This window comes from Ambystoma mexicanum, chromosome 12, assembly GCF_040938575.1.
Source record: "Ambystoma mexicanum isolate Mex_15411 chromosome 12, UKY_AmexF1_1, whole genome shotgun sequence".
NCBI classification, from domain to species: Eukaryota; Metazoa; Chordata; class Amphibia; order Caudata; family Ambystomatidae; genus Ambystoma; species Ambystoma mexicanum.
The window spans coordinates 658,622,783-658,643,883 of NC_090936.1; the positions used below are offsets into that span (position 1 = coordinate 658,622,783).

General features: G+C 46.8%; 1 protein-coding gene across 1 annotated transcript in view; it reads right to left on the reverse strand.

The window, feature by feature from the left end:
• COG5 (component of oligomeric golgi complex 5) overlaps positions 1-21,101 on the reverse strand; it is a 2,640,594-nt gene that overhangs the window by 613,388 nt on the left and 2,006,105 nt on the right. The gene's annotated exons all lie outside the window — the stretch shown is intronic.

Here is a 21,101-nt window from a genome sequence, read left to right on the forward strand (position 1 = left end):
AATCCAAGGTCCTCAATAATGAGCCCTCAACACTGTTCCAGTGGCCATCGTAGAAGCCACACAGTCGGCTGTATACAATCCTGATTGAGGAATTTGGAGTGATGCCCCTTTGCAGTCATTGACCAGGGCTTCAAAGCCCTCTCTCATATCTCTGATAGTGAGGTACTTTGAAGCCCCTGTGTGGGCTTGCTAGCCGCAGGCCCAGATAGCCTAAGCCGAAAACTGTCCTTAAACAGGCATCTAGCCTCCTACTCTCCCTGTCCAGAGGTAAAGTAGAGAAATCACTTGTTTTAGGCTAGCCATTATGGGGAGGCATGCTAAGACATGAAAGACTGGTCCGAAGGAACCGCCCTTTGTTTCTTCCCCAAATCCTGGCCCACAGTCGGGACCAAAGCCAGTTTAAACAATGATTTGAGTACCAGGGCATTGACTGCTAGGTTAAAGGGCTTGAGCGTCATGGTCTCAATCTACAGACCTTCATCAAGAATGTCTGTTAGCTCAAACTGCACCTTAGGTCTTGAATGAGAAGACAACCTTAAGGTTTCAACGTTAAGCCTACCATCGTCCTGTTAAACTGTATTCGTATAATACCACCTTGATATGAATATTGGCCTTAGCCCATTCACGTTGCACAGAAAACTGTGTTTGAAATGCTCCGATTTCTGATCAACTTCGCCGCCATTTTGATCTTAACTCTTGCTTTGTGTCTTAAATGGTGGACTGTTTTCAACTACAGCCGAGCCAAATGACCTTTGAGTTGTATCAACATTTAGGCTGACTGAGAGCAGACTATTTGTTCTATGCAAATAAACCTTGTGACTCGTATGAACTGCAATCCAAGTGTTGTCTGCGCTCACCAGTCTCATCCTCATCCTCATATAAACAACAGAACAATGAAACTCAAACCGTGTGCTTTGGTTATAATATATTGTGTTCTTTCTTGAAACTAGGCTTACTATGAGCCGGAGACCCAATACTGCCATTGTATCTTCATGGACAAGCAAACTTGTTAAATCTGTTTAATAATATTGTCATATTTGTCATATGAACTGGGCACAAACCCTAGCAAGTAAATTATTAGTTTGAAGAGGGGCTGGACAATGATTGGTAAACTGTATAAAACAGCCTTCATGAAGATGTCCAGCACTCTCATCCCTCACTGTGTCTGCTGGTACACACTGCGAGGTGTTGGGAGCCAGATAGTTATCTTTTTTGCTTTGAATTCTGTACAGAAATAAAGATACTTGTATCTTTCGACCCGTGATTAGTGCATTTCATTTTGTGGTACTAAGCCTCGATATTTCTTTGGTCTTTCAGTCCTCCTCCTCCTCCTCGCTCATCCCCAACTGTCTATCCACAATTCAGTCTTGGTGTGTTGCTAACGATCTCTGCCTGAATGCCAGTAAGACAGAGATCATAGTCATTAAGACCCCTGCTACCGCCTTCCCACTTTCACACTGGCTGGCCTCCCTTGGCTCTGTGCCCTCACTTACCAATGAGGCAAAGAATCTATGGGTCATCTTTGACTCCGCTCTCTCGTTCTCTTCTCACATCTCAGACATCTCCAAAAAGTCCCACTACCAACTGCCTCTCCTCAGAGGTATTCTACCTTTTCTCCCTTTCCGCCTGAGACTCAACACCTCGAGAGCCCTGGTTCTCTCTAGGCTGGACTATTGCAACAGCCTCTTTCTCAATCTTCCTACTTCTATGCTTCATCCTCTACAACTCATCCAGAACAGAACCGCAAGACTTATCCCTGGCCTCAAGCCCAGAGACTGCATATCTCCGGCGCTGAAATCCCTCCACTGGTTCCCCATGGTTGCAAGGATCAAGTTAAAGAAATGCATAATCCACAAGGCTTTCTGGGGCTGGGGCCTGCACTATCTACAACTCTGTCTTTCGAAATACTCTCCTTCTAGAGTCCTCAGCTCGTCGTCCTCTAACTCTCTGCGGGTGAGCCGCTTTCACAGAAATGTGGGGTAGATCTTTATCCTCTGCAGGTTCCTCCCTCGGAAACAGCCTCCCTACCCATCTCTGTCTTGAGCTGGAGCACCTTAAGTTCTGGAAAATCCTCAAGACCTTCCTCTTCTCTCTCCCTCTCCCCTGTAAACCTGCATTCTTTTTCTCTCACCCTCCTTCTCCTCCCTAACTCGTTCAGTTTTTGCTGAATGGTTGCCTGGCTCACCTCCAGAGCCTTACAGGTTGCAGGCTCCACACCAGTCTCAGCACTTGCCTCCGGGCTGCTGCACTATTTTCAGCATTACTGCACTTTCAGTTTACGCTCCATGAGCGGGTCAACCTCTCTACACTTAACCCAGGGCCCTGCTGGTCTGGACTCGTTTTCCCCCCTCACCCCTTTCTTGCACCTCCGTCTGTACGCATGCAGTACCTAAATGTACTAGGGCTAGTTAGTTTGTCTGTCCTGTCCCCCCTCACTAGCTTGGTCGCAACTGTAACACTTCATGCACTAGGAGAAAAGACATCAGGCCTAGCATGCTAGTTCTTCTGTTAGATCATTCGGAAACTTCAAGGCCTAAGAATGATTACTGTATTCTGTTGTTCCCTTCCCGCCTTGAAGCACTTTGAAGCCTTCCACCTGTGGAATAAACAATTACAATTACCTTAGTCACCAGGGCAGTGAAATGACACCAGAGGTTTACCTGAGGTAGGTGCAGCGAGAATGCCAAACTCTGGAAAAGTATGCAGACCACTTTCAAGTCAGCTGCAAGATTCAGCATGTCTTCTTCCACCCATTAAATTCCTTAGGGAAGTCCCTAACTTCTCTGGGGCATTAGGCTGAAGGGGATAGGATCACTCTCCTTGTCATAAATGTCTTCCAATTTAAGACATGAACATGCCACTACAGAGCGGGCGCACTCAAAAGGAATCCTGGCGCTGGAAAGCATGGGGATGGGGGTCTGTGGAGTGAACAGTTGAAGCCGGATGATAGACGTTGGAAGATGGAAAGGTGTGGCATAAAGACTGGTCCGCACCCACTGTAGCCATAACCATGCCGAAGGCTATACAATTGCAAGCTTTTTTAGGGTCTTTGCCGGATTGTCTGAACAAGGTGGACTCCGACGCTAACATTTGCGCGCAGGTCGAAGCCGCGTGCAGCAGGACCTTGGCAAAGACGTCAAGCATCCCGTGCAGATACTCGAGCTCCACACAAGAAATGCATTTGCTGCTGAGACGAGCAACAGCAGGGAAGTGAACGCTCCCGAAGAGAGAACTCAATTGAGAGGTACCAACATTGACAATCAAGGCCGGGGACGCCAACGAGATTAAGGGAGCCTGATAAACCTGAGCAGAGAGAGAAAGCAAGCCTATCCGAGGTACATAGTGCTTCAGAGAGCCCCGAGAAATTAAGACACTGTCATGGTTGGGGAAGCAGACAGGGTTACGGGACCGTGATAAGCCTGAGGCAAGAGAAAACGATCTTAGCAGAGGACCAGAGCATTTTGGAGAGCCTTAGGAAATGGAGACACTTTGATTTCCAAGGCAGGGAAAGCTGCAAGGGTTACGGGTGCCAGATAATCTAAAACAGAGGTAACGCAAGGCTACCAGAGAGACAAAGGGCTTCGGAGAGCCCCAAGAAACTGAAAGATTTATGTATCGAAGGCTGGAAAAGCCCCAAGGGTTACGGAGCCTGATAAACCCAAACAGAGATAAAACAAGGCTACCAGAGAGCTTCGGAGAACCCTAAGAAACTTAGAAACCAGAAGATTTGATTATCTGTGGCTGGGAAAGCCACAAGGGTTACAGGAGCTAGATAAACCTGAACAGAGATAAGAAAACATATCAGAGACACAAAGGGTTTTGGAGATGCCTGAGAAACAGAGAGACTTTGATACCCAAGGCTAGAAAAGCAGAGAGAGTTACAGGAACTCGAGAAACCCGAAAGTTGATGTGGGTAGGCACCAAAGCAGAGCCCTAGAATGATAAACACTTTCTGAGAACTATATTTGTTAAAACCTACATTTGAAAAGACATTCAGAACTTGACAAACTTTTGTTTAAAACCTTCTTATAGAAAGAGACCCAAAATTGACAAACGTGTATTTTAACCTTGTATTTCCTAAGGAATGTTGCAAGAACTGTGTTGAACTTCTACAAATCTGTTTCCCGAGTTAAAGGAATCCAGCATTTGACAAACTCCAAAAACCTCTTTGGAAAAGGAATACAAGTGTTAGGCCAGGCAGAAGCCCAAGTTAGAGGCTTTGTCCTGGCCTCCTCCTTTTTGTTTGGTTTTCTACAGTTGTAGGGCCAGTTATTTGGTAAGGATTCGAACTGAGGATTTTCCACTTCATGTTTTGACGTACAACCTTCATTTTAGATTTGTTAGGTAAGGAACTTCCCTCATAGCTATAGGACTAGCAAGGTGTTTTATTTAAACTTGAATAAAAACAGGGGAGCAGCGCCTGTGTGCAGAACTGAATCTGCACACTGGGTTGAATTATTTGCACTTTGACTACAGACAACAGATAATTTCGACCAGGGTACAATCTGGGAATTTGGAGGAAGACGCATAGGGCTTCCGAGTAATAATACACAAAAAAGTATTTTTCTCCATGTATATGCAGGACATCTTTAAAGTGTTTTTAAAATGATAAAGACAAGACATATGCACGACAAGGGAAATGAACATTCTCAAGCCTATTAGCCCTGTTGATTTGTACCATTAAATTGTTGCACAGTGTAAACGATTGCATAAAACAAATGTAACTTTTCATGGCTTCTGCCTGCAACCTCAATAAATGGCAATCCTCCTCCTAACAATTCACAACCTTTCACATCCAGACAAAGACCATATTCCCCTGGTGCCGCCTTGCCCATTGAATTGTTGCATTATGTGTCATAAATAATTACTACTGCTGAAACAAAGGGAGATGAATACATATACACAGAATGAGCAAGATTTTACAAACATCTAAGCAGTGTATACATAATTCTTTAATTAATCATGATTAATTAGACACAGGATTTCACACACCATGCTGGTACATAGTGATCTAATGTTGACATTCTCCTTATTTATTTTGGAAAGGATGTTCACAAAAGAGACCAGCACAGTGTTACATAAATCGTGTCATACAAGAGAATATTTGTAATGGACAATGAAACAGATTAATCTGGCATGCAGGAGCTCTACAGCTGGAGACTGGTGCAACAAAGCACAAGTGTATATTATGCTTTTGGCATGGAACTTATTAAAAGGGTGATCGGATTAGCAAATCCCCCTTTCTGAGATGGAATTACCTGCATCATTCTGTTAATTAATAAAAATCAAAAAAAGGACGGGCTTCTGCACCCTTGCCAGGTAGCAATTCCTCACATTGACAACTCATTATGAGTTAGACCTTGGCTGCCAAACTGGCATCATATCTAGTTAGGGAGTAAATAGCTGTTACTTTTTCTTTACCTCATAAAACACCTTGACGTTGGTGGTCTTATTAGGAACTCTGGCACTATCGGCTAGAATTACAAAAATCTGTTATTTGCCTAGCGACCGGAGTATTCATTTTAGAGGCTACCTCGCTGACAAATAATTAAATTTAAGAGCATGCCCTGGATTTTGTTTTTGTATTGTTTGGTCAAAACTAAGCGAACCAGATCAATTTATTAGCTATCAGGTTTAAATTAATGATAACATTTTATGTGAGCCAAATGGTCAATGTTATTACATCAATTGATAATCACTTTTTAGACTGTTAGAGAGGGAGAGAACATAGCTGCAGATGACTTTCACAGAAATGAGAGATTTGGAAAAAATGAAACACAGGTACAGGTTGTGCAGCGAAAGACACAGGCTTTTGATTTTGGAAAAACAAGTTACTCACTGTGCTCGTGTGCATAGCATGTCTCACCACTACGAGATGAGACTATCTGCAACATCATGGAATCAATCAGGATTTCATAGTGAATTCTTGGACTATCTTCTGCCTGGCACCTAACTCTGTCCCTCACAGCCTTGGCCTCTTCAGGTACTCTTCTTTTCATTAGAAAAAGGATGTGGCAGGCCAGTCACTTGGATAAAGCGGGCAGGGAGTTGAGGAACTGTAGCACTTTTATGATAGGGCATCATAGCCCAAAACACCTGGGGAGCCAAAGGCTGTAGACCCCTTGCATAGGTTACTTCAGGTTGCAGAATACAGTGAGAGTTTATCTTCATCCCACAGTGTTACATGTTACAATTATATGCTTGGAAAATATCACTGAAGGGTACAGGGTACAGCGTGGTTGCCCTTTCCTTCTCACAATGTTCACTTGTAAACCGTAATGTTCTTAGGAACAAACCTTCACTCCAAGTTCCAAGGTGCAGCTTGGTTGCTCTCTCTCTTTAACAATCTTTACTAGTGTTTATTATACACTTGGGAAACTTCCCTCTCGATTGTACAGTGTAGCGTGGTTGCTGTCTCATCCTTTCAATGTTCACTAGTGTTAGAAGTGACCCACTTGGGACTATTCAGTGCAGTTGTTGTCTCATTTCCACACAGCTCACTGCTAGTTGCCAGATTTCATTCATACCAACTTGTTCAGATCAAATATTGATCTTGGGGCACTGCTTCTTTTGAAAATACGGATGGCTATAGTATAGAGTAATGCAATTCCCAGTACTCAGCACTGAGGGATGAAAGTAGCAATCTAGAACTAAATCCCAACCAAAATCCTACTATGCAATTTCCCTTATGGATGAATCTTCAAATATTCTGGGGAAGGTCTTGCAAGAATATCTGCTGGAATGGGTTACCTCTTCTGACAACAAGGGCGATACTGCGAAGGCATCACGAAGTAAGAGACAAACAACAGATGTACTTTTGTAAAATTAAATGGTTTATTTCTTTTTGTCAGGATGGTGTAAGGCCTAACCTGCCCTATGATGAGGTGGGCTTTACCTACCTAAAGAAACTTAGCATAGTTTGTGTCATGAAGTTCAACTAAAAAATAGGTCTGTGTCCAAAACCTATACTTGCCCTCACAACTACAGATATACAATGTGTAGGGATGTCAGCAACAAAAAGGAAGTGTTCTAACAAAGTTCTGAGCTTCTTCCAGCTCCCGGCTTGCTTTTCAGCTCGACTTTCTCAGGTTCAGAACAGTTCCACAAAAAGACCTTGGGGTTCCCTTCTCCAAGATGGCAGCTTTTCCATCTTCAATAATGGTTAAACATTAAAACCTTTCAAGCTTTTCAACAGTTCACATCGAGTTCACCTTTCTTTAATCACTGCAACACTTGTTAGGTAAAGCAGCTTCCGTATCCTGACATTCCTTGGTTCTTCCCAAGAGGAGACAACTCGGTCTAGGCGCAGTTGTCGAACCACACAGTGCAACCATTACAGGCCACGCAACAGATGACCCTTGGCACTTTATCTTCACATGTTCTCATTGGACTTCCTTGCCAACACAAGCTTTATGGCTGAACCTGTCTCATTAGGCCACTTTCAATTCTGTTTCTCCTTGGCAGTCTCTTGACTCTGCCACAACGTGACTTTCACAAAACCTGCTTTGTTGTGTTTATTCCTTTTCACCACTTTGCTTATATATTGTCCATAAGTGCCTATTTTCTGGGGTCCGAGGTTAGTCCTGCATTCTTAGTACTCGCATTACAGTATAATGGTGGTGCAAATGATCTTACTGTGTATCACAATATAGACTCCGCAAATGTTCAAGTAAGGTTGAAGAATCTTGTCGATTAATATCTAAAATGTTGCAGGTGCTCCATGTAGACCAAATGGTAATACTTGAAATTGAAACAGACCTATGGGAGTGGCAAAGGCAGTTTTTTCTTTGTCACGTGCATATAGTGTGACCTGCCAATAACCTTTTGTAAGGTCTATAGTAGAGAGCTAGAAAGCATTACCCAGCCGGTCAATCAGATCTTCAATACGAGGCATTGGGTAAGCGTCAAAGGCAGATAGGAGCAGGTTACTAACCTATAACTCCTGTTCTTCAGCATGGGTCTGGCATGGATTTCACATGCTCATGAATATTCCCTGTCACCAGGCTGGGAATCTTCTTAAAAAAACAGTTTCACTTTAGCTTTAAAACTGTACTTCTCTAAACCAATCACTGTCCTGTGGGTCATACTGCCCCATTCAATGACCGTCCTCTCTCTAAGCTCCACCGCTGGAGGTCACCTTCAGATTTCGTTGCACGTAAAGTGACAGTATAAACCAAGAAGAGCCACAGAGGGGAAGTTGGGAGTGTTCGGATGTGAATCCTTGCAAGATCCATGCTGGAGAACAGGAGTTACAGCAGCACGGGGTCTGGCATGAATCCACATGCTCATGAATAAAGATTACACAGCAGTACACATACTCAACCACGGGAGGTGGCAGGGCTCAACAGAAGTAAAAACACTCACCCCGGGAACAGATTCACCTCAAGTGAAAAGGATGCGTAGCACCGCTTGGCCGACCCGGGTCTCCTCCCTGGAATATCTGTCAACGCAGTAGAATCTTGTGAAGGTGTGCATGGACCTCCACATAGCAGCCTTGCAGGTGTTGAGCAGGGGAACACCAGAGAGAAACGCTGTGTTGCTGTGACAGCTCTGGTGGAATGGGTTCTGGGCCGGCCTGGAAAGGGTCTGTTAGCCAGCCGAGGACAGTGCATGATGCAGCCGGAGAGCCATCTGGAGATGGAAGCCTTCGACACATCCTTCCAATGATTCATAGGTCCAAAATTGATGAACAATTGAGAAGTCTTCCGAAACCCCTTTGTACATGTCAGGTAAAACTTCAAGGCACGAGCAATGTTCAGCGAATGCAAGGCCCTCTGCGCTGGCGACTACGGATTTGGGAAGAAGACAGGCAATACCAAAAGCTTGTTGAGGTGGAACACTGACGGCACCTTCGGCATAAAGGTGGGGTGTGTGTAGTAAGGAAGGCATGGTATCAAAGTAATACAGACACAAGTGATCACAGTTCAAGGGTGTTTATTAAACTGTAAAAATGGGTGAGATAAACGCCTAATCTAAACCTAAATCTAAAATGGGAGCAAGCTATGATACATTCCTTGTAGAGTCTAGTCAAATAAACAGGGCCTATACTAAAATAAACAATTGCCAATCCTTACAGCTATGCTACAAAAGAGTGTGGGATAATGTTCACAAGAAAAGAAAAACGTGTTCACAAAATGATAAGTCAGGATGTTATGGCCAGGGTATCCCTTCCCCATGTTTTTAGCACGGGACAAGGCAGGACTCTTGAGCATAGCACACTCCTGGGCTTTTCCGGCACCAGTTTACAGTTCCTTTTCTCTATATCAGGGCCTTCTGTGCCCAAGTCTCTTCTCATGCTAAGTCTCTTGCTTCAGAAGGCCTGATATGACAAAAACAACAAACCAAACAGTTCCTTCTGGTAACCTTCACGACAGGTGATCACGTCTCGCTGGGTCACTCTGTTGTTCTATGGCAAGTGCGTGATTCACAATATCACAGTTTGCACAGCATTCCCCTCAGCGGGCGCAAACGCCAGTTTCACAATTCCCTCCGTCGGGTTCACACTTTCCACAGTTCACATTTCAACAAAAAATCATTCTAGACCCCTTAGGTTTTCCCCTTTACCTAAGTTCGGGTCTCAGCCACAGTCAGGCTTTACCTTAAGCCCCGAGTCAGGCTCTCTCTAAAGCCCCCAGTCAGGCTTAGCACAGTTCATTCATCACAATGTTCTAGGGTGTGTTAGGGTTCACCACAATTCGCAGGCATCCCTCAGTGGGGTTCCCATTTGCCTCCACAATGTGTCAAAGACTTTAGACTGTACAAGGGGTTTAGTTTGACCCACGTGACCACCTTGACACCTCACGCCGGACTCCCCTAAGGTCTCTTGGTACTTGTTGTTTCTTGTGGTTTGGGAGAGGGGGAACAAACCAGAGACCTTCGAATGAGTGCCCACTTGGTACCGGAACACTCCATCTCTGGTGCCAGTTTCTCTCACAAAAGTTCACAAGGTCTCCCTCTACCAGGCTCGGACCCCTCCCACAAAGTTCACAGGGGTCTCCAGCTGCCGGGCTCGGAACCTTCTCATAAAGTTCACAATCTTCAAAAGAATGTTTTTGGACTCCCAGTTCCAGAATGCACTTGTGACAATTTTGCTCCCACCCCACAGCTCCCCAAAACAGCATTCCATGTTTTGGGAGCTGTAGGAGTCACAAGGGTAATGTTTCAATGAGGTCACGGTCTTACCTCCTGCCTCTAATGTACCTAGGGTCACCTGTCTGGCCCCAGGGGAGGAATTCTGCTACAGGCATCGCCAGGCAACCCCAGCTGCCCATGGTCTTGCCTTCTGGAAGTACAGCTTACCCTCCACACTGCAGTCTCCTTTCAAATAGCAGGGCCAGTGTTTGAGCGGTTTTCTCCTCCTCCAGGTCTTCCAGGGCTTCTGTAGCTCACGAGGGCACCTTCCAGCATCCCCAACTCGCTCATAGTGTGCTTTCCTGGTCCGCCTTTTATGCTGCCTGAGAGAGAGAGACAAGTGGAGTCAGGTGTGAGCAATTAAAGAGGGAGGCCTGACTGACTTAACCTGGCCACATTAATGGGACAGTCTGCTGTAGAAAGGGGAGAGTCTGTTTTCTGTGTCTGTGGTCCCCGGTTGGTAATCGTCATCCTCCCAATCTCTTTCCTCCTCATCTCAGTGACTTTAGAAAAGAGCAGAAGGGAGGAAAATCCAGATAAATACTGTCGAGAAAGGGTGGGTAGTCTTGTTGTCGCTCACAGTGAGTTGTCCGTGAGAAAGTGTCTGTGTCGAGAAGGGGGGTTGAGTTCCTAAATATCCTACCTGTTAGGATGGGGAAAAGGTGTTATAGGGAAGGGGGTACCACGTCTCACCCTTCATTGTACCACTGCCACTCCCAGAGGCCCCCTTGTTAGGGAGAATTCTCTGTTAAGGCTAATTTCCCAAACCTAGTGAGTCCCCCAGCAGCTTTGCTGGATTTTTTGGGGTTTAATTTTTTCTCCTGCTAAGAGTGAGACTCGTTCTCCCACTCTTAGACATGATTTGAGATATCCTTTGACTTTGTAATATGTTTTATGGGCTATGGGGTCTTTTACTCCATAGGGTTTCATGTGGTTTTTGGTAAGCGTGTTACACAGCACCCTCAGTGCAGTAACACAGGGGTGTCATAGTGATCCCCAAACATAGACTGCAAACCCTGGGACTGACTACTGTCTCCCAGGGCATGTAAAGTCACCATTGACTTTACTAGTCTTAAATTGGGAACAGAACCAGTACAAATCATCATATTGTGGAAGTACTGGTAGGGGTAATTCGATTGCCCCTGGGTCTGTTTTTCGAGGGGGCACTGTGCTGTCCCCCCTCGTCGAGTTTATGGCTGGTGGCAGTGGTTACCACGCAAAATATTCCTTAAGAATATTTACTATGGGATTTTCCCATTCATTTTAAATGCACCACTTTTTGGTGCAATGTTAAAGATACCGCCGGGTTATTTATTTAATATTTATTCCCCGGTTGGGTCTTTTCGCCAGGACTCGGTTTTAAAATGGCGTTTGTGTTCGCCTCTGTAACTCCAACCCAAGTCGAGCCCTTTGTTCCACTTTTTGGCTGGCTTCTTCACAGAAGCCTCCAAAAGTGGTGCCACTATGTCTGGGTATACAGGATGTGTGGGAGGGGGGTTTAGGCACCCTGGACTGAGTTGCCTCGGCAACTCAAGTCGCACTCTTTTGTGATTGGCCCAGTGGTGAGCCGCCCGGCTCACCGCTTAGCATGTTTGAGTGACAGCTAGGACTGATGAATGGGGGTTTTCTGCATAAAAGCAGGGCTTTGGGGACTGGGACTGCAGATGTCGCCACATGACCAAAGAATCCGAAGAGGGAGAAGCTGAGCCGACCTGCAACGACGACACCACTGGTAGAGCCCTGCTGAACCGACTCACCACTTCTTCCAACGACAGAGGAGATCTTCATCCCGAAGAGTCTTCTTCCTTTGACTGGTGGGGATAACCAGTTTGCCCGCCTTTTCGCCTTCCCGGATCATCTCGTGGCCGCCTTGCCTGTGCCAAGCACCCCGGCAACCGGGATACCATGTTTTACCACTACCGCGAAAAAAAGGGTAGTACCTTTTAACCAGAGAACTCCGCGGCTGGTTTCTTCCCTGGCAGTGCAACGACCTTCAGCTTTCCTCCATGTCGAGATCTTCTCTTCCACTGGACGACGCCGTGACTTGCACCCACTGCCAGGAACAATTGCCCTCGCTGGAGGATTCTCTCCACTTTCAAGGTACTGTGTCCGCCTGGCCTCCCTCGCAACGGTCTGTGTGGGGTGTCTCGTAAATCCTCATCTTACCACTTGGGTTGGCCCTAGGCTGGCTAACTGAACTTTTCTGAGCTGAACTGATTCCTTTTTAAACTCTCTACAAGACTTTGCAAGCCTTTTAAACTGTGTGATCTTGGGCACATTGGTGTTCTACTCTCTCTAAGAGGGAGCCGGGCCTCTGAACTTTTTGCTCACAAGTAGACTTTGACTTTCCTGCCTTGCTGAGTGCTTCTAAAGTATTGTGTTGTGTGATTTTCCTAATTTCTGTCTTTTCCCTCCCTTTTTCTCAACTTATTGGAGTGCCATCTTTAGTTAAGCGCTCACCTCTGTCTGGAAATAAGTGGTGTTAACTAAGACTTGTCTAATAAGGAATAAGGGATGTATATATATTAATAGTGACTGTGTTTTTGAACTTGCTTACAATAATAGTGCTGGAGTGTTTCTAAGTGTGTCTTTTTAATAAATAATTATATACTTTGATACCAAAGCTCTGGTCAGTGTTTGCTTTTGCTACTGTATTTTGGTACCTATCTTGTATACTCTATGTACTTTCTAACTCTTCTTGAGAGAAGTCTGGCTGCTCAGCCACAGCTACCAGGTAAATCTGGGTGGTACAGACTGCTACCAATTGGGTTTACTGCCAACACCTGTAGTCTTAAGCCTTTTGCAGTGGTCCCTAAGGGAACTGTACAGGTTTCTGCCTAACACCCCTCATCCAGGTGATCCTCCCACACTGGTCCACCCCAGGAACTGGATCCAATAGCAATGGCCGTGTCTGTCACACTTACCTGATCTCTGTGGGAGCTTTGGGAGCAGCCTCCTCTCAGTGGGCGCTGTGGGCAGCCTAGCCGGGGTCTGTGTGTGTCTTCTCTAAAAGCAAGAGACACAGGTCACTATTTTATGGATCTAAACCCTAACCTAACCCCCAACCCACTGAGATACACCCCCCTTGAACTCCCCGGGATTAACTGTGGTCTTAGCTCACCTGCATGTTCAGAGTGCTAAGCTCTCCATCTTGCTGTCATGCAGGGGCGCTATGTTCTTGGAGTGGCTGCTGCCAGTTACTTCACTCGCGCTCAAGCCCAGTCCTGCTGTGGATTGAGGAATGACCTTGTTGTGCGAGGTTGTCCAGTCTTTACAGGTGTTGGGGCCCTGCTTTCTCTCCTTGCTGGTGCGTGGAGCGCTCAACAGTATGCCTTGTTTTGAGGAAAGTATGTTTTGATATGAGTGTGCTACTACTGCGCGAGACTATGCTTGCTTTCTGTGTCTTTTCTCTTGTGTTGGTGAGAGGAAATGGCCGGCGGAACCGAGAGCGATGTACGTGGAACGTACGTGGTTGACAGGTAAGTGTTGGTCTTGGAACGCGAGGGTGGTTGTGAGCAGCTTGCTGTTTGCTGGCTGTTGTATGTGAATGCGCGCGTTAATACTGCGCCATTCGCTGCCTCTGTAAACTGTTCGTCTGCAGGGTTTTTGCTTGCCTAATCAATGTACGCATTAGTGCTGCGCGGTTTGCTGTTTATTTTTCAATAGTTCGTAAACAGTATGCGGCGCTCCATTCAATAACACTTGTTGCCTTTTTTCTTTTATCGTAGGCAGAAGCGGGTAGCAGCTGAGGTTGCGTGCTGCGGTAAACGCCAGGAGCCGGGAAACACTGTATCTGGGGATTCGCGATGGTGCCGGACCCAGCTGTACAGAAGAGTCGGGAGATCCACAACGTAAGAGAAACAGATGCTTTCCGCTAACTATATTCATATTATCTAACTTGCTTTCTTCTTGTGCAGGTCCGGTCAGGAGCATCGGTAAGGGTTGCGCTGCACTCTGCAGTTCAACGCGAAGCACGTGTAACACTCTCAATGTGGCTTAAATAGGCTGCCTCGCCCAGAGACTAATCCTCTCCTGAATGAGGGCTATGGCCAGCTAAGTGGCCATTTTAGGGGAATAAGAAAGTCCTGGTCCTCTCTTGAGTTTTGCTGGTGTTGTGTGCCTGTAATTGTGAGGAACGCCAGGACCGCCAAGCAAAGACGCACCTAGCCCCATGTGGGTCATCCGAGCACTGCTAATACTATGCTGGGTATGTCCTAGCAGGGGTAGCCCATTGGTGACCATGGCAGTCCTCCCCCTCCCAAGAACCCTCCCAAGGCTGAATTCCCAGACCCAGGCTTAGTTGGATAATCCAGATGGAATTTTTTGAGCAACCTGGGAACATGAATATTATCACAGGGTTCCCATGTTCTATCTTGTGGTCCATACCCCTTCCAATCCACCAGGTAATACAATTTCTTTCTGACTATCTTGGAGTCTAGTATACCCTTTACTTCATATTCTGGTTCGCTTTCTACTATCACGGGAGCTGGGGGTGTCTGCACCAGAGTCCCTGGGCGGATGGGGGTGTATTCGTATAGTCGATGGAAGAGCCAGTTTCATGGCCACAGGGTTGATCATTGCTTCTATAGTGAATTGTCCCAAAAACATGGGATGAAACTTCCTAGGCCCCTTCAATGAGACGTGGCTGGAGGCTAACCACACTGCAGCTCCCACTTGGTACATCGGGACCTCCATGCAATGACGATTTGCATGTTTCTTTTGTGTTTGTTTTGCTGCTGTCAGGTGTATCATGGCTTTCTTGATGGCTTGAGGAATGTTATCATGTAGAGTCTTGACTGCTGGCAACTCCAGAGATTCCGGGGGGATCATAAACAGAGGTCCGTGGGTGTCACCCGTGTAGAAGAAGGGGCTGTGTCCTGTGGATGTGTGCACAGAGTTGTTATATGCGTACTCCGCCATCCAAAGTATGTCCACCCAAGTGTTTTCTGTTTGATGGAGGAGGACTCAGAGGTATTGTTCTAGCGTCTGGTTGGTACGTTCAGTTTGCTCATCTGTCTGGGGATAATGACTTGTACAGAGACGCACCTCTATCCTTCTCAGGTCACAGCACTTCCTCCAAAATGTAGATATAGACTAACTGTCCCTATCGGACACCACCGCAGATTGGAAACCATGGAGCCTTACAATGTGTTCTAGGATGACCATAGCCAGAGTGTGTGCCGTTGGAATTCTCTTCAGAGCCACAAAGTGAGCCATCTTGGAAAACAGGTCCACCATGACTAATTGTTACGCTCACCTGGCTCCCACAGAGGCGTCGATCTGGACTGGACTGCTGCGGTCTCCACCAATGTGACACGTAGGGCCGAGATGACGGACTGGACTGGCCCACCTAGCTTCATTCACTGGGCCCGTAGGAATATTCTTCTGCAAGTGGAGAAAGGGAATTAACCACCCGTGGAGTTGAGCGTAAATCCCCCACCCGCTGTTCTCCCCACTGATCACCTTGGATGTTCCCTCTTATAGTCTCACCTGATGATTTGAAAAGATGAGCTCTCCATCCTGCATTGAGTGCAGGGGAGCGTAGATAACCAGTTGCTTCACTGGCTCGAAGGAATTGGTGAGTTCGAGGACAATATTGACTCTGATATTCCCGGCAAGACGCTGTAAGTATGTAGTTCGTAAGAGTTCAAATGCCTGACTTTCACTCTTGTCCGATTCCTTGCAGGTTGCAGCTTGACCCTACTGAAGAGTTCCTCGTGGCAACCGGTAATGTTCTGGTAAGGATTTGTATTATCCAACACAGTTCGATAAAATAATGTCCATATGTAACCTGTTGCTTTCTCCCTTATTCAGGCGCTGAGAGAAAGTATGAAGTCTCGGGGAATAATGCCTCCGGCGGTAAAATTAGGTAAGTCTTTTGTGGTGAGGAGGGTTCCCCTTGTTAGTCCCTTGTTTCACCTTGCTGTCCTTTTGTTTCCCCTTAGAGGCCGGGGTTCGGCTAGGATGCAGTGGAAGCTACGCCGACCCGTGAAGAAGAATAGTACCCCCGGTGGTAAAATCAGGTAAGTCTATGGGGGGTATTCTTCTGTGTATTCCCTTGGCTCACCTTGCTGTTCTTGTCTTCTCCTTAGGTGCCGGAGTGCGGCGGTAAAATGCAGGAGGATGCGGTGAAATGTGAAGATGCTGCAAAGGCCGGTGAGTTCAGCGCGGCGCTGCAGCAAGCGAGGCGACGTGCATAAAATAACTTCTTTCTTCCAGCTCGAAGGCGCGATGGATCTGGAATTCAGGTAAGGATCAAAGGTATTGCTCTTGTTCTAACCTTTTCTCCTTCTTTCTCCCTTTTTCTAGGAACTCCAAACTCGAGGCGGGCGTGGCAGGAGACTGGATGCAGACTTGCAGGCACGGTGAGCGTTACGCTGCTGGATGCAGAATATGCTAAGGGTCGGAGGAGACCTGTTGGTTTCTGATTTTGAGCCTTGTTCTGGGCACAGATCCCACACCATCGAATAAAGTCGATGGCGTCCTTACAACGGGTTGGCCACCAGTATGATCGCTTGATCTTTTCCATCGTCTTAGTCACTCCTGGGTGGCCATCCATCGGAGCGCCATGGTAGTTAGCTATGAATTGCTCTTGTAAGGTTTGTGTCGGGAGGCACAGGCGTCCGTGGTAACACGGCAACTTGTCTTGAATAGAGCATTGGGGTTCTTTTGCCTTCCCGGATTGAAATTCTTCCGCTGACATACTGTGTCGTATTTCTTCTCTTAGGTCTTTTAAAGGAGAGTTCATGATTCTTAGAATCCCGAGTAGCTTCCCCGCCCGGGATGATGTCCACCGGATCAGGAGTAGCATAAGCATTGTCGTCTTTACCAATGCGGGATAACGCGTCTGCCTTGCCGTTGCGTACACCTAGTCGGTAGGTGATGACAAAGTCGTAGTCTGCGAAGAACAGAGCCCAGCGGACCTGCCGAGACGACTGAGCTTTCGCAGTACGCAGATACTGCAGATTCTGATGGTCGGTAATGATTGTAGTGGTGTGTCAAAACCCCAAAACTCTATTTCCGTGACGTGAAAGGAGCATTTCTCCAATTTAGTGTACAAATGATGGTGCCGCAATTTTGTGAGTACAAGCGCGTACATGGGATATATGCTTCTGAATCGTAGCGGAGTAAATCAAGATGTCGTCGATGTAGACTACGGCACATACGTCCAACTACTCTCGTAACACATCATTCATGAAATATTGAAATGCCACAGGGGCATTACACAGGCCGAAGAGCATTACTTGATATTCGTAGAGGCCCTACCTGGTGCGGAAGGCGGTCTTCCATTAATTGCCTTTCTTAACAGGCACCAGATGGTATGACCCTCTGAGGTCCAGTTTGGTGAAAATCTGCACCTGCTTGACTTGGTCCAAGAGCACGGGGATAAGCAGAAGCGGGTACCCATTTTTGATTGTGATCTGGTTTAGTGCACGGTAATCTATACATGTTCTTAAGTCCCCCTCCTTCTTTGGCACGAAGAAGAGGGGAGAGGATGCAGGTGATTTTGATGGCTGGATAAACCCATTAGCCAGGTACTGTCACGATCCATGCCCCTGACCCCCTCAGGTATAACAGCCCCCCTAGCAGCAGTGAGGCTAAAACACTTCACACTGGCCCCAAGGGCCTTAAAACTTCACCAGAAACATACATGGAGTCAGGCTCATTATCAGGAATAAAGCAATACCAGTTTTGGACCTTAATCCAACATGGAGGCCTATTACACAGCTCAGTTCTTTAGAACCAAGCCATGCGGTCTAGTGTTTCGGGTGTGGCTGGGTCTGGAACTACTTGGCCTAGAACTACTTTACCTGGGCTATTTAAACCACACCCAAACAGCAGAACACGCTTCGCGTTATTCTGCACTCCTGCAGCGTAACGCTCACCGTCTCCAGATCCTGCTCATCTGCTTCTCCGGTGGCCCTATCCTGAAGCCCTAGATCCTGATTCCATTAATAACCTACAAGAACAGCATTAGCAAGCAAGAACACTTACCTGTGAAGTAACCGGTCTTGAATCCATCCTGCGCTTCGCTTACCTTGCCCATCTCCGGAGTTCGCTGCAACCTGAAAAGGTAAAGAAACAAGAACAGCATTAATAACAATTCTTACCTGGGCAAGCTGCGAGTTCTGGCAGCACCCTGCGCTTCGCTTACCGCGCCCATCTCTGGGTTTCGCCGCAACCTGCAAGGGAGAAGGAACAAGGTCAGCATTAACAAAGCACTTACCTGGGCAAGCAGTGCTTTGATTGCTCATCACTTCGGATCATCCCCGCACCCTGTACAAAAAAGAGAAGAGAACACAGGTTAGCAATGAACACCAATAAACAGTGCAGCGCTCCGCCATCAATAACTCACCATGGTCTTCGCCATCGACGCAGCAACTCCGAGATCGCAACCATCCCTGTGAAAACAAAAAGAGACATTGTTAGGGAACAGCGTAGTGGAGAAAGACGCCGAGAAGACAGAGAAAACAGAGGGAAATAAAGAGACAGAATAAAGACGGAAAAGACATTATAACTCACCTGGAAGACAGCAAGCAGAGTCAGAGTTACAGCCAGTCTGGACCCGACATAAGGGCCCACAGACCAGTGAAGCAACTAGGTCGACGGAATGCCCGCACCAACCACGCGCCCCTGCACAGAGACGCAGGAAGGAGAGTTCAAAGCACAAAAACCTAAGGTGAGCAATAACCCCAAGGGATAGGATTTGAACCAGAGGGAGGTGGGAGTCCACCCATCACAGAACCAGTATCTTAACCCTCCATTCTCCTGTTATAGGCGCTACCCAACGTCTGGCACATAACCAAGCAGAGAGGGGCCCGGGATAGCGCTTAGACCTCCATCCAATATCGTGTGGCGCCCCCGTGGATACCAGGTGAGCATAACAGGTACTGGTCTAGGTACGCCTTCAGGTGTACATTCTCCTGTTCGGTCAGTGCATAGATCCGACTGCACGGAACTTGGGATCCTGGGTACAAGGTCGATCTGGCAATCATATGACCAATGCGGTGGTAGCGTGTTTGCCTGTTTCTTCTCGAGCACGCCCTTGAACTTGTGGTATTCTGGAGGCAAAATGCCTATCAACCCCAGGGTTGATCCCATCTTCTGGATGGTATGCACCGGGCTTCCTGGAGTGTCTTCTAATCCATAACATGAGTGTTTACACCCGTCGGCGAAAGCCAAGGTTCTTGTGCGCCAGTCGATGTGCGGGTTGTGCGCTTCTAGACAGGGAATGCCTAGGATTATCGATGAAGGCCCCTGTGTCCATCCTGGCAAAGCATTGTGAGCTCATCAGTGCACTGTGTCACCGGTTCCGACGCCAATTGGGTGCCATCAACCTCTGACATTTTCAGCTGCTGATTTAGGACGTACCAGAATCCCGATCCTGCTCCCAGACTGTGATACATGTAGTTGCCTACCGCCCCACTGTCCACGTATGCTTTCAAGGCGTGCATTCTGGAGAGTTGCTGGTGGCAAATAAGGATTATAGGGACAATGAAGTGTGAGGTCTGTGCTCGACAAGCTGACCTCTATGCTTGTCAGGCATTGGAGTTTTCCGAACAGGCCCCTTCCTCGCTCTTATCCAGAGCCCCCATCGTCTTTTAGGGCGGATTTACCGGACAGTCTCGGAGAAAGTGTCCTGCCTTTACACAATACAGGCATAGCTGCTGTTGCCTTCTTTTCTCCCTCTCCGCCCTCGGGATGGGGCCTGAACTCCTCCCAATTGCATAGGCTCCGGATGGGTATCTGGTGCATGCCGGACTGGGTTTTCTCTGAGCGTGCGTGATCAGTCCTGCTGTCTTGCAGTCTGTGGTCCAGTTGTATGGTCAAGTCGATATACGCCGCGCACGCCACAGAGGTTTAACCACCTGAGCCAGAATGTCTTTCAGTTCTCCCTGCAGGCCTCTGTAGAACAGCGTAATTCTCTTTTCCTCTGGCCAGTTTGTCTCAGCGACCAATCGATTGAAAGTTGCCACATAGGCCAACAAGACCTGACTGCCTTGACGTAGAGACAACAGTTTGTTGTCCAATGCCTGTGTTAGGCAGAATCCTGTGCAGTGCCCTTAGGGACCACTACACACAATTAAGACTACAGGTGGTGATACAAGTTTTACCTTTGGTACAAGCCTGTACTACTATGTCATAGTGGTAGCAGTGGCGGAGCAGCCACGTTTATCTCAAGAGTATATGAGCAATAGCAGAGATTACACAAAGGGACCACAATTACTGTGACTCAAGCAAACACTGGTGTACAGCGGTGAGGATTTGGAAGTAGAGTGATTACACTTAGAGTGCTGCTATTACTTGGGTTCAACTGACCACAAGGCTAACACCACTAATTCTATTTAACTAAGAAATCATGTCAAATATGGAAAACTACACTGAAGAGAGTCTTTTACTCTATACTGCTGAGGTTCTGAGAACCATGTGTAGGGATAAGAATATCTCTGGTAAAGGAATGAAATCTGAACTGGTTGCAAAGTTAATGGGAAAAAGTCTGGAGAGTGGGTCTGAAGGACCTACCACTCCAGCAAATGTGGATTTTGATGTTTCTGATTCTGAGTGTGTTAATTGTGAAGAAGTAGATGAGTCCTTGCTAGGAAACCCTGCAACTCCCTTGCCTGCTCAGAATGCACAACCTCTGTCCGCAGGGACCCCACAGGTCGTAGACTTACTCCTGTGTTTATCGCACTTGAGAAAATGAGACTTGAATTAGAAGTGAAACGTATTGATGCACAAACTGCCATGAAAAATCAAGAGTTAAGGCTCAGAGAAATGGAGCTGAACCATGAACTAGAAATGAAGAAACTGTCTCTAGAAAATGCTTCTCTCCCAGAGTCCTCTAGGTCTTCCAGCCCTAAGAGACCCCGTATGCCAAAGGAAATGATTGGTATGTATGAGACTAAACTTGATATTTTGGATTGGTTAGCAATGTTTGAGTACAATCATGGGATTCAAGGTATCTAAGG